Source organism: Panthera tigris, chromosome B2 (genome assembly GCF_018350195.1).
Source record: "Panthera tigris isolate Pti1 chromosome B2, P.tigris_Pti1_mat1.1, whole genome shotgun sequence".
In the NCBI taxonomy this organism is placed as follows: domain Eukaryota; kingdom Metazoa; phylum Chordata; class Mammalia; order Carnivora; family Felidae; genus Panthera; species Panthera tigris.
Window position 1 is genome coordinate 62,415,019 of NC_056664.1, and position 11,893 is coordinate 62,426,911.

At 34.5% G+C, this 11,893-nt stretch overlaps 1 pseudogene; it reads left to right on the forward strand.

The window, feature by feature from the left end:
- Positions 1-4,188: 4,188 nt before the first annotated feature.
- Positions 4,189-4,289, forward strand: LOC122238870 (annotated as a pseudogene).
- The last annotated feature ends 7,604 nt before the right edge of the window (positions 4,290-11,893 follow it).

An 11,893-nucleotide genomic window follows, 5' to 3' on the forward strand; every position in this document is an offset into this window, starting at 1 on the left:
ATGCTTTTACTAAATGAGGAGAATATTTTTTATAATAAGAGATGCAAATAGTAATAATTTTTGTCATAAATTATGAATATATAAAACATAACACTGCACCTTAATGTCTTAGCGCTAATTAGCAGTACAGCATCTAGGAGATGGAGGAACCCCAGTTGGGACATCAGTCTTTGCCTGAATGTAACTTACAATTTATTGTGGGAGACAAACTGTAATCAAATAATAACACAAATGAATACAAGGTACTTCAAAGTAACATGCTTATAATTGGGGGCTTTCACTGAGTAAGATTAGTGAGGGAAATTTCAAGTAAAATTTGATCTTGGATACAAAAAAAACAGTTGGAATTAATCAGGTATAAAGGGAAGGTAAGAGGAGTCTCGGCAGAAGATAAAGCAAATGAAAATCTGTTGGTGTGGGAAGAGCATAGCAATTACTAGACACCGAGAAAAGGCCAGTGTGGATGTAGAGAAAGGGGCACAGGTGAAGGGGCCAGACTATGCAATGGCTTATTAAAGAGATTGGTTTTTATCCTAAGAAAAACTGGGAGATTGTTTGAAGATTTGTATGTAGTTGGGTGACAGTTGCATTAAAAAGCAAACATGATGGCTGTAGCAAGGGGAAATAAAGTTCAGAAAGGCACGGAGAAAAATTCAAACATAAACACTGCTGTTAATACTGAAATTTAAATAGGGAGAAGATGTGGACAAAATAAGACATTTAATACTTTCTAAACTATGCTTCATGAAATGCAAATGCAAAATGTCCTCAGGTTAAGGCGTCCAATAACTTTGGGAAATGTTGATTATTCCCTCTCTTGGAGATCTGCAGAAAAAGTAACTTATTGAAGGGTAATGCTGTGAAATAATACAGCTAGAAAACAAAGCGTATTTAACTTTGTGGAACCCATAATAGCTTAACTGTATCTAATCTTAAAACTTACTGCACACAAACTACCGATATAGACTATCTCCTTAAAAGGCACAGGACTAGATTTTAGTAGATGGCTCTAAATTTTCACATTGCTATTATAGAGAAATATTTTCCCCTTAACTTTTTAAGAATATTAGAGAAGAACAAGAATTTAAATTATTAGACTATTGCAACTACAGAAACATGAAATAATTCTGGAAGTATTAAAAATAGTGAACAACAGGTTTACACTTAAGGAGCTATTGTGGGGGAAAAAGTAATTTAAAATATACACATTTTAAAATGATAAAAATTATTAGATACCTCTAAAATATATTAAATGGAAGTTTGAGCAGTAGTGAGGCTCCAAGCTGTCCTTGATGATCCATGCCTCCTACTATTTATACCCTTGTTTAGTACTGTCCCATGCTGAATCATGGTACTGTTGACCAATTAAATGTAGTGTGAGTGACTGAATTTCAAGGCTAGGTTATAAAAAAAAAAGACTATAAGTCCCACTTTGGGTGTTTGGGTTCTTGGATTGCTCATTCTGTGTGAAGTCAGCCACTATGCCATTAGGATGTTCAAACTACCCATTGAAGAGACACCAGTGGAAGGAGCTGAGGTCTCTGAGACCAATAGCCACCATTAAATCACCAGCCAGCTTACAGTTGGAGTGAGCCACCTTACAGCAGATCCTCCAGCTTAAGTCATGCTTTGAGATGACCATAGCTGTTGGGGAGACCCTAAGGGAGAACTTCCTGGTTGAGTCCTTAGTAAATCCCTGGCTTAAGACACAATGAAAGATAATACAAGATTGTGATTTTAAACCACTAAATTTGGGGGCATTTGAAAAAAGCAATAGGCAACTGACATATAGAGTTCTTTTAGAAAATGTGCTGAATGATACTTTGTCAAGCACTGTACATTGCCAATTTAGCATTAAAGTTTGTAAAGGCATTTTATTTGCCTTCCAAATTAGGTTATACTATACTCTTCAGAAAGACACTCCAAGGATATCACCTGCTAATCTGCAGGGAGAAAAAAATTAAGATTTTGTGATATAACATCCCAGATACTAATGTATAACCCTTCTTTAGTGAAGGCAAATTATTACAGAAGTAGGTCTTTAAGACTATCAAATATTGAATAGGCCAAGCCTTCTCTGGTGATGAATATGACATAAAGGCTTTGAAAACTGTGTTAGCCACTGTGAATGAAGTGAAAAATTTCACAAGGTGAAGAGAATGAATCTCACACTTTGCAAGGTCTTTCCCTTAATAGCATCCACCAAATTCTTTCCACTCCTATTTTCTATATAGACTACTCAATTAGGGATAATAGGGGCCTGAGAAAGAATATAATTCATTTCCACAATCCTAACACTTCACTTTATCTCAACCTCGTTCCTCACTGTTCACCTTATGTTTCTAACAGAAAAAAAGGATCTTGGATTTTTTTTTCTTTCTCTTTCTTCCCCACTCCCAACCATTTGAGTAGGTCTTATTTGAGTAAGAGCATTGCTCCAAATCAGAGACACTTGGAGGAAAATGTGAAAGAGCTACGGACAACCTATAAGTAAAATGAACCATTGGATAAGTAAGATTTGACTACTTAACTTTTCGATATATTCAGTTTTACTTATTTTAAAAATAGCCCAGAAACAGACCCACACAGATATAGTCAAATGATCTTTGACAGAAAAGTAAAGGCAACTCAATGGAGAAGGGAGAGTCTTTTCAACAAACGATGCTGGAATAACTAGACACCATATTGAAAAAAAGAAGAACAGTTTAGACACAGTCTTTATACCTTTCACAAGAATCATATCAAAAGGGATTATAGACCTAAACGTAAAGTGCAAAATCCTAAAACATCTAGAAGAAAACATAGGAGAAATTCTAGGTGTTCTTAGGCTTGGTAAGATACTTTTAGATGCATATCTAAAAGCATATCCATGAAAGAAAATTGTTGCCTTTCATTAAAATTAAAAATGTCTGCTCTGAGAAAGACACTACTAAGAGAATGAAGACAAGCCCTAGACCGGGTGATAATGTAGGCAAAATATGTATCTGATAAAAGACTTGTATTCAAAACATACAAAGACTCAACACTTAACAACAAGAATACAGGAAACCCAATCAGAAAATGGGCAAGAGATCTGGACACCTCACTGTGGAGAATATACAGATAACAAATAAGCACATGCAAATACACTTAACATCACTTGTTATTTGAGAATTGCAAATTATACAACAACAATGACTATATCACGACATACTTATTAGAATGGCTAATCCAAAAACCTGACAGTAACAAGTACATAGTTACATATTTGTTCTTATTTTTTTCTTTTCAAATTTTATTTAAATTCTAATTATTTAAAATGCAGTGTAATATTGGTTTGAGGAGCAGAATTCACTGATTCATTACTTACATACAACACCCAATGCTCAATGCCCTCCTTAATACCCATCACCCATCTGGCCCATCCCCCACCCACTTCCCTCCATCAACCCTCAGTTTGTTCTCTACTGTTAAGAGTCTCTTATGGTTTGTTTCCTTCTCCTTTTCTCCCCTCCCATAAGTTCATCTGTTTTATTTCTTAAATTACACATGAATGAAATCATATGGTATTTGCTTTGTTCAAAGAAGTGAAACATTTAGAAGGAGCTGAAGTGGAAGCTTGGTCATAAAGTCCATTTTTCTCTAAAACTAAAAAAATTCCTTGTATCTAAGGAACAAAAGCAGATATAGAATGTACTTGGTTATAGTGCTGGGTAGAACACACACACACACACACTTTCTGTTTATCTGATGTGGAAAGTAGAGATTGGGCAATATATTTTGAAGCAAAAGTAGCAAATAGATACTGCTGAACCACAAAAAAACAAACATTCTCAGATCTTCTAATGCCAAAACTGTCAGAAGGCTACAGGGCTAACCCTTCAGAACATAAGATGTGACAATAAAAATTATGTGGTTGTGTGAAATGGTCAAATTAGCATAAAATCATTTATGGTTCTCCTCTTCCTTCCCTTCTAAGGCATCATCTTCACTCAGGTTTCCCTGGGTCCTTTATTTCCCAAATTAGGACTAATGGATGAAGAAAATTGGAATGTCAGTAGGCCACTTTAGATTTTAAAAAGACATGGAAAACTAGACGATAAAATTAAGAATTTCTATTCACCAAAAAATACTAACAAGAATACAAAGGCAGCACATGGAGTGGGAAAAGTTATTCATTATAGTATATCTTAAAAATTCTATCCTCATGCTCATTTCGGTCACACACTAAAATTGGAACAATACAGAGAAGATTAGCATGACCCCTGTGCAAGGATGACACACAAATTCATAAAGCATTCCATATTTTTGAAAGTTTCTAAGGGAGTAAATCTTAAAAGTTCTCATCACAAGAAAAAATTAAATTCTGTAACTATGCGTGGTGATGAATGTTTAAAAAACTATCATTAATATATAAAAACCTTTATAGATCAATAGGAAAAGAACACACAAATCCAGTACAAAATGGGCAAAAATTGCTGAACAAATACTTTGCAAAAGAGGATATCCAAAAAAACCAATGAAGATATGAGTTCAACTTCATCAATCATCACAGAAAGGTAAGTTAAAACCACAAAGAGATATCACTACACACCTATCATAAACAAGAAAAGGAAAACAGGGGCACCTGGGTGGCTCAGTTGGTTAAGTGCCTCACTTCAGCTCAGGTCAAGATCTCACAGTGGGCAGGTTAAAGCCCCACATCAGGCTCTGCGCTGAGAGCTCAGAGACGAGCCTGCTTCGGTTTCTGTGTCTCCCTCTCTCTCTACCCCTCCCCTGCTTGTGCTCTGTGTCTCTCTCTCTCTCAACAATAAGTAAACATTAAAAAAAAGAAAAGGAAAACAATGGGAAATAGGTGTTAGTGAGGATGTAGAGCAATCATAATGCTCATATACTACTGTTAGAAGATTAGTACAACCACTTTGTAAAACTGGCAGTATCTGTTAAAGCTGCCTATGCTGAGAGCAAGGAGTTAAAACAACTGAGTTTTCATGCAATCACTACACCAAGAAAACATCCTTGAGAGAAGGGCTCCTGGGTCATCCAGTCTAATATTCTTCATAAATGGACTTATAGATAAATAGACTAATGATATTTGCTAGAAAGAAGTGACCTTATCTCTGAAATGCCCTTGTCAGGAAGTCCTGGTTAAGGATTACCTATAGAAAAAGAACCCAGGGCATCTAAGAAATGACCCTCTGGAGAATTTCACCTAAGCTACACAGCTCTCTGGCTTCACAATTTAAATGCTTCTGCTGTGTGAAGTGACTTTGCAGATGTAACATAGAGATCTTATCTATTATTTTGAGCCACATGTTGGACAAAGACAGGTCCTGAAGAAACTACCCTTGTTGTCCTAAACCTCTCTCTGCTCTCTCTGAAATTGTCAATTGCCTTCAAATTGAAATTATTTAATAAAATTTGCTAAGGAATAAGATCTCTGTAATTCATGTGGGCCTGATTTGATAATTCCATCCTGTGTATTAGCTTATACGATTAGACCAAATAATCCCACTCATGGGTGAATGTCAAACAGAAATCATTCCTGTGTTCAGCTAAGAATAAGAACTGTTATATTCATTACAGCACTATTTTTAATGGCTACAAACTGGAAAATATCTAAATGCTCATAAAGAAGAATTGACAAATTGTGGTATTTTCACACAATGGAATTCTATTCAGCAATTTAGCACTTCAACTACATGAATTAGTTTGGATGCAACTCAGAAACATAATGTTGCTTGAATTAATCCATACTAAAGGGTATGGTATGTTTCTAAAAGAACAAAAACAGGCAAACTTAATCTAAACTTTAAAAAGTCAGGTAATATTATTGTTGGGGGCAGGTAATGCCAAAGGAGAGCAAGAGGGGACTTCTGTTTCTTGATCTAGGTGTTGGTAAGTTAAGTTTGTAACAACTTATTGAGCTATACCATTATGATATGTGAACTAGAGAATACAGGACTCACTGGTGGGAGGAATGCCCATAAATGGGTCTTTGAGAGATAAGATGGATAAGAAAAGTTTTTAGGAAGTTTCACTGGATATTGATCATAGATTTGTGCCGTTGCTCCCTCTTCAAGAAACTTCTGAAGAGATTTATACAACTTTCGATAGTTTTTAAAGCCAAATTATTATTCTATTCAGTATGACAAAATGTGGAGATGAGTGATGACATGGGTACAACAGCATAGAATTATCACTGAAAAGTAAAAAAAAAAACAACTGAAAAACAGATATAAGTGAAAAACACTTTAGATATAGCAGGTCACCTAATTGTTGATATTTGTAATCTTTGGTATTTTGGTTTTAAGAAAATATCCTTGGATAGTTTTAATAAAAGTTGATACTGTCATATTTCATTCCGTATTGTTAGCAGAATACTCAACTTTAATTTTTAGTGTCTCCTAAGAATCTTCAAACATAACTCATACACTAATAATTCCAAATATATATTCCTACTTTCTGTAATAATGACAATGGTGATGATGATGGTAATAATCGTAGCAACAAATATGCCTTAAACCCTAATCTATGAGATATGTGGCTAAACCCTCTAATACAAGGGTTCTTAATTCAGAGTTCAATAAAATTTAGGAATTCATAAATTTGAATGGGAATTACATATTTATTTTCACTAAATTTTAACTGAAATTTAGCAATTCTTTCAATAGAAATTTAGCATTTCCTTCAGTATAAATCACAGTGTAAATTTCATCATACATTACGCCTACAACTGATATCTTGAAATAATGGTTTATGCTCATCACTGTATTGAAATTGTGAGTTATTATGCTCATCATCAGATCTTGTTTTTAATGTGTAAAGAATTACATATATTATTATATCATATGATCTTTAATAATTGGATAACTATTTCAAAATGATTGGCTGTTTTTTTTTTAATTTTTTTTTTTAACGTTTATTCATTTTTGAGACAGAGAGAGACAGAGCATGAACGGGGGAGGGTCAGAGAGAGGGAGACACAGACTCTGAAACAGGCTCCAGGCTCTGAGCTGTCAGCATGGAGCCCGATGCGGGGCTTGAACTCGCGGACAGCAAGATCGTGACCTGAGCCGAAGTCGGCCGCTCAACCGACGGAGCCACCCAGGCGCCCCATGATTGGCTGGTTTCTACTATAATTCTGTATATCTTTTTTTTTGATTGGATAAAAATGTTATTTTCAATTGCACCAATGGGGTCCATAGCAATAAACAGTTAAGAACCCTTAAAATATCTCACTTAATTCATACTACCTTATGTTATTAGTATTTTCATACTCATGTTAGAGTTAAAGGAAATGAAGCAGGGAAAGTTGAAGGATGTTCCCAAGTTCACAAGATCTGAAAATCCCAGGGCTAGAATTAAAACCAGATCATCTGGTTTCAGAGACTGTCCTTTCAACCACTGGCCTATGTAGCCTGTTAGAAATTTAAATTCTAGCATAGTGGCTTTCTAACTGTTGTCTACAGAGGTTGTTTGTATATGCCTTGGAGTATGTCATGAGAAGCAGGAGAGGCCAAACCTCAGGCAGAGTAGCCCTTTGTTGGTAACTTAGTGTTCAACTTAAAATTTTGTACTTAAGCAATTATTAGCATACATAAGGGAAAAATCAGTAGCAATGCAAATATAGGAGGGGACTTTAACACTCCATTTACATCAATGGATAGATCATTCAGACAGAAAATCAATAAGGCAACAGTGGCTTTGAACAATATGTTGGACCAGATGGATCTAACATATATTCAGAATATTCTACCCCAAAACAGTAGAATACATACTTTTTCAATATGTATTGAAAACATCGAATATTATCCAGAAGAGGTCACATGTTCAGCCACAAAACAAGTCTCAAAAATTCAAAAAGATTGAAATCACGTAATGCACCTTTTCCAAACACAATGGTGTGAAACTACCAATCAATCACAAGAAAAAATCTGGAAAGAACACCATTACATGGAGGTATATAACATGTTACTAAACAATAAATGGGTAAGCCAAGAAATCAAAGAGGAAATTTAAAAAATACATGAAAAAAAATGAAAATGAAAACACAATGGTCCAAAATCTTTGGGATGCATCAGGCTGTTTGAAATGGGAAGTTTACAGTAATACAGATCTACCCCAAGAAGCAAGAATAATCTCATATAAACAACCTAATATTACAGCAAAATGAACTAGAAAAAGAAGAACAAACAAAACCACAAACCAGTAGATGAAAGGAAGTAATAAAGATTAGAGCACAAATAAATAAAATAGAGACTAAAAAAGCCAATAGAACACATCAATGAAACCCAGAGCTTGTTCTTTGAAAATATCAACAAAGTTAATAAACCTTTGGCCAGACTCATCTAAAAAAGAGAGAGAGAGAGGAGGAGAAATGATTCAAATAAATAAAATTATAAATGAAAAAGGAGAAATAACAATGACACCACAGAAATACAAAGGATAATAAGAAAATATAATAAAAAATTATATGCTAACAAATTAGGCAACCAAGAAGAAATGGATAAATTCCTAGAAACATATAGCCTGCCAAAACTAAGGCAAAAAGAAATAGGAAATTTAAACAGACCAATTACTAGCAATGGAATTGAATCAGTAATCAAAAAATTCCCCAAAAAACCCCACAAAAGTCCAGGGCCAGACAGTTTCATAGGTGAATGTTACCAAACATATAAAGAAGAGTTAATGCCTGTTCTTCTCAAACTATTCCAAAAAATAGAAGAGGACAGAAAGCTTCCAAATCCATTATACAAGGCCAGCAATACCCTGACACCAAAACAAGACAAACACATTACAAAAAAAGAAAACTACAGTCCAATATTTCTCATGAACATAGATGAAAAATTCCTCAACAAAATATGAGCAAACTGAATTCAACAATACATTAAAAAAAAGCATTCACCATGATGGAATGGTGGGACTTATTCTAGGGATGTAAGGGGGTTCAATATTTCAAATCAAACAACATGATACATCACATTAACTAGACAAAGGATAAAAACCAATGAGTAGTTCAGTAGATGCAGACAAATCATTTGACAAAGTAAAACATCTATTCAGGATAAAAAAAACTCTCTCGACAAGTAGAATTAGAGGGAACATACTTCAACATAATAAAGACCATCTATGAAAAACCCACCTAACATCATCCTCAGTGGTGAAAAACTGACAACTTTTCCCCTAAGATCACAAACAAGACAAAGATGTCCAATCTCACAGCTTTTATTAGAAGTCCTAGCCACAGCAGCCAGACAAGAAAAAAGAAATAAAATGCATCCAAATTGGTAAGGAGGAAGTAAAACTTTCACTACTTACACATGACATGATACTATATACAGAAAACAATAAAGACCCCACCAAAAACTACTAGAACTGATAAATGAATTCAGTAAGGTCAAAGGATACAAAATTAATTTGTTGTATTTCTATACACTAATATACAGCAATTTGTTGCATTTCTATACACTAATAATGAAGTAAGCAGAAAGGGAAACTAAGAAGACAATCCCAATGACAACTACACCAACAAGAATAAAATACCTAGGAATAAATTGAACCAAGGAGGTGAAAGACCTGTACTCTGAAAACTTTAAAACATTAATAAAACAGTTGGAGATGACACAAACAAATGGAAAGATATCTGGTGCCCATGGATCAGAAGAACAAATGTTATAATATCCATACTACCAAAAGCAATCTACAGGTTTAATGCAATCTCTATCAAAATACCAACACCAACTTTCATAGATCTAGAACAAATAATCCTAAAATTTGTATGGAACCACAAAAGACCCTGAATAGCCAAATAATCCTGAAAAAGAAGAATATAACTGAAAGTAACACAATCCCAGATTTCCAGATACACCACAGAGCTGTAGTAACCAAAACAGTATACTACCGGCACGAGGTAGACACAGAGATCAGTGGAACAGAATAGACAGCGCAGAAACAAACCCACAATTATATGGTCAAACTAACTTTTGATGAGTGAATCAAGAATATGCAATGGGGATAAGACAGTCTCTTCAACAAATAGTTTTGGGAAAATTGGACAGCTACATGCAAAAGAATGAATCTGGACCACTTTCTTACACCATACACAAAAATAAACGCCAAATGGATTAAAATCCTAAATGTGAGACCTAAAATCATAAAAATCCTAGAAGAGAGCACAGACAGTAACTTCTCCGACACTGGATGTGGCAACAACATTGTTCTAGATATGTTTCCTTTAACAAGGGAAACAAAAGCAAAAATAAACTATTGCAACTACTTCAAAATAAAAAGTTTCTGCACAGCAAAGGAAACCATCAACAAAACTAAAAGACAACCTACAGAATGGGAGAAGATATTTGCAAATGAAATATCCAATAAAGGATTAACATCCTAAATATATAAAGAATATGTAAAACTCAACACCTCAAAAATGAATAATCCAACTGAAGAATGGGCAGAAGTCATGAATGGACACTTTTCCAGAGAAGACACACAGATGGTTGACAGATACATGAAAGGTGCTCAACGTCACTCATAATCAGGGAAATACAAATCAAAACCACAATGAGATATCACCTCACACCTGTCAGAATGGCTAAAATCAAAAGCACAAGAAACAAAAGGGTTGATGAGGACTGGGGGGAAACAAAAGGAACCCTTCTATACTCTTGGTGGAAATACAAACTGGTACAGCTACTGTGGAAAGCATTGTAGAGTTCTTCAAATACTTAAAAATCAAATTACCACATGATTCAGTAATTCTACTAGAGTATTTACCCAAATAAAATCAAAATACTTATTTGAAAAGATATATGTCCCCTTATGTTTATTGCAGCATTATTTACAATAGGCAAATTATAGAAGCAACCAAGCACCCCTTGATAGATGAATGGATAAAGAAGATGTGACATATGTACACAACAAAATATTACTGAGCCATAAAAAAGAATGAAATCTTGCCATTTGCAACAACGTGGATGGATCCAGAGGACATAATGATAAGTGAAATAAGTCAGAGAAGCACAAATACCATATGATTTCACTCATATGTGGAACTGAAGAAAGAAAACAAATGAACAAAGACCGGAAACTAATATAATACCGCAACTGTATAACTGTATAACTTTCAACTCTGCTGTGAACCAAAACTGTTCTGAGAAAAATAAAGTTTTAAAAAATAAAACACAAAATAAAATAGAATTTTTCTTTTGAAACATATTTTTTAGTACCAAAAACGTTCTAAATCGTTGCCTTAAAATAACATAAAATACACAAACCAAACTTTTAAAAATCAGTTATCACAGAGATATTTTTATTACCAGACAATTCAGTCAGCATCTCAGTCTCAATCTAAGAACCAACTAGGTTTTTCAAATCTGATGGACTATCTTCAGTCTTGACTCTTCAAAGTTAACTACAGAACAGAAAGATTCCCAGTACTTGCCAAGATTGCACCCACCCCATCCTACCCTCAGGGCATGACCTTACATTAATCCATAATTTTTAAAAGACTTTCGATGAGCTGGTGGTCTTGGCTATGCTGAAAATATCTGATAACTTACTGAGTGCTAGACTTGAATGTAGTATATGTTTAATACGCAGTCACTCCACCTCATTTTTATCTTATTTTCATTATTAAATTAAGTTGCCTGGCTTGATGATTTTGTCTAAGATTTCTGTGAGTCTCATGGAACAATTTCAAGATTATACATTAGGCAGAGTTTTAGCTTCAAGAAATATACACACACAAAAAGCATTGGATTTTTCCTTTCAGGGATATTATTTAGGTTCAGAAGGAGTAGAGGTGGGTTAGGAAAGAAGCCTTTTTAAGATTCATTCCTTTTGTGATGGGTCAAAAGGATGTATAGAGACTAAGTCAGAACTGAGAAAAGCAGTTCTTCCTGTCCTGTTT